The sequence below is a fragment of the Arachis hypogaea genome, chromosome 20 (genome assembly GCF_003086295.3).
Source record: "Arachis hypogaea cultivar Tifrunner chromosome 20, arahy.Tifrunner.gnm2.J5K5, whole genome shotgun sequence".
Lineage (NCBI taxonomy): Eukaryota > Viridiplantae > Streptophyta > Magnoliopsida > Fabales > Fabaceae > Arachis > Arachis hypogaea.
In genome coordinates this window covers 91,044,932-91,047,386 of record NC_092055.1, presented here as the reverse complement: position 1 = coordinate 91,047,386, position 2,455 = coordinate 91,044,932, and the positions used below count along the sequence as shown (strand labels likewise).

General features: G+C 43.0%; 1 non-coding gene across 1 annotated transcript; it reads left to right on the top strand.

Moving 5' to 3' along the window:
- The first annotated feature begins 1,975 nt into the window (after positions 1–1,975).
- On the top strand, positions 1,976–2,079 carry LOC112787089 (small nucleolar RNA R71). The gene has a single exon (XR_003194523.1). It is a non-coding gene; the product is annotated as a small nucleolar RNA R71 (small nucleolar RNA).
- The last annotated feature ends 376 nt before the right edge of the window (positions 2,080–2,455 follow it).

Genomic DNA, 2,455 nt, shown 5'->3' with positions numbered 1-2,455 from the left:
GGGAATATCTGGAAAGTAAGCTGAGACAACTCTATCCCCTGGAGAGAAGTCTTCCGTAAGGATCTTCTTGTTCCTCCATTTCCTTGGTACCTTCTTCTTTGTTTCTTTTGAGGTTGCCTTCCCCTTGGTGACCTTTTTTTTCCAAGGAGTTGTGATTTTGTCTTCACATGCCTCTAGAGGTTTAGGTTCCTCCAACTTTTCCTTGAGCTGTGGCAATTGCTGTTTTTCTTGTTTATCAATTGAGGAGGTTTCAGAATGAACTTGCTGTGCTTCAGTGCTTGTCTCCTCCTTCAGTGTCTCTTTATCGTTTGTGCTTAGTTCCTTGTCCTCTTGATCTGTTTCTTGTGAGAGTTTGAAGACATTGAAGCTGAGTCGTTCATCATGGATTCTCAATATTAGCTCCCCTTTCTCTACATCGATAAGTGCTCTGGCCGTAGCTAGGAATGGTCTTCCCAATATGATTGGGTGAGTGTGACTTTCTTCCATGTCCAGAATGACAAAGTCTGTTGGGAGAAAGTATTTCCCAACCTTTAGCAACACATTTTCCACCACTCTTATTGCTTGCTTTTGAGTTTTGTCAGCCAGTCTGATGATTACATCTGTGGGTATTATCTCATTAATCTGTAGCCTCTTCACCAGGGATAAAGGCAGTAAGTTGATGCTGGCCCCCAAATCACATAGTGCTCTATCGAACATAGTTTCACCTATGGCACAAGGGATGTGAAAACTCCCTGGGTCTCTTCTTTTTGTAGGCAACTCAGGTTGAATAAGGGCACTACATTCCTTGTTCATCACTATAGTCTGGCCTCCTTTGAGTGAGCTTTTCCTGGGAAGAAGTTCCTTCATATACTTGATGAATGCAGGCATTTGTTGAATTGCCTTGATGAATGGTATGTTTACATGCAGCGATGCAAACAAGTCTAGGAACCTTGAGTATATTCTCTTTCCCACAGCACCATTGAGCAGTTGAGGGAAGGGAGCATAGAGCTTCAGCAACTCTTGTTGTGAGATTTCTGGTTCTTGGTGATCTCTATCCTCCTCCTTTGTTGATTTGTCTTCAGGTTGTTTGCAAAATTTACCTTGCTTGTCTTCAGTCTCTTGATCACTCGTAGTGACCATTTTGCAATCTTCCCATCTTACTTTCTTTGCTTCTCCCTTAGGGTTTTTCTCCGTGTCACTTGGGAAGCTATCGGTAGGTTTGGGAATCTTCTCAGCTAAATATCCCACCTGGAATTCCAGCTTCCTAATGGTCTCTCCCTGGTTCTTAATATTGGCTCGCACTTCTTCTTTGAACACCTTATTTTCTTGAATCTCTTGGCATATTCCTTCAAGTAAGGCTTCAATCTTAGAGAGCTTGTCATCAATTGATGGGTGATTCGGAGCAGATGTGCTATTTTGGTTTTGATAAGCATATGAAGAAGTGTTGTTGTGGGGGTGTTGAGACATCCTCTGTGTGAATTGCTGGTGAGCTGCATTATTGTTGGAGTTGTAACGTCTCTGGTCTTGGTTTTGATCTTGCTCACTTCCCCACCCAAAGTTTGGATGGTTTCTCCATCCAGGGTTGTAGGTCTTGGAGTATGGATCATAGTTTTTCCTTGGTGAATTCCCAATGTAGTTGGCTTACTCCTGACTCACCTCTGCTTCTTCATTCACTCCTTCTTGGATTGTTGATGAAGTGGAGATTGCTGCTACTTGGTTCATCTCCATCTTCTTGGTGAGGTCAGCCAGCTGCTGGGTAATGAGCTTGTTTTGGGCCAACAGAGCATCTACATTGTTTAGCTCCATTACTCCTCTTGTGTTCCCTCTTTCGGAAGCATAGAAGTAGTCGTTCTCTGCTACTGTTTCAATAACATCTATGGCTTCCTCAATGGTCTTCTTCTTGTTCAAAGATCCTTCAGATGATTGGTCTACGGCCTTCTTTGACTCATAAGAGAGCCCTTCATAGAAAATGTGCAGCTGCACTCATTCGTTAAACATGTCAGGTGGACACCTCCTTGTTAAGTCCTTGAATCTCTCCCATGCTTCATATAGAGTCTCACCATCTTGTTTCCTGAAAGTTTGGACCTCAGCTCTCAGCCTATTGATTCGTTGAGGAGGGTAAAATCTTGCTAAGAATTTGTTCACCACGTCTTCCCAAGTTGTCAAGCTTTCCCTTGGGAAAGATTCTAGCCATTTGGCTGCCTTGTCCCTGAGTGAGAATGGAAATAAGAGCAGTCCATAGGCGTCAGGATGAACACCATTAGACTTTATTGTGTCACATATTCTCAGGAAGGTGGTTAAATGTTGATTGGGGTCTTCTTGAACACTTCCTCCAAACGAACAGTTGTTCTGAACAAGGGTGATAAGCTGTGGTTTAAGTTCAAAGTTGTTGGCATGGATTGTTGGGTTTTGGATGCTACTTCCACAATTACCTCGGTTTGGATTGATGTAAGAGCCCAAAACTCTTCTATCCTCC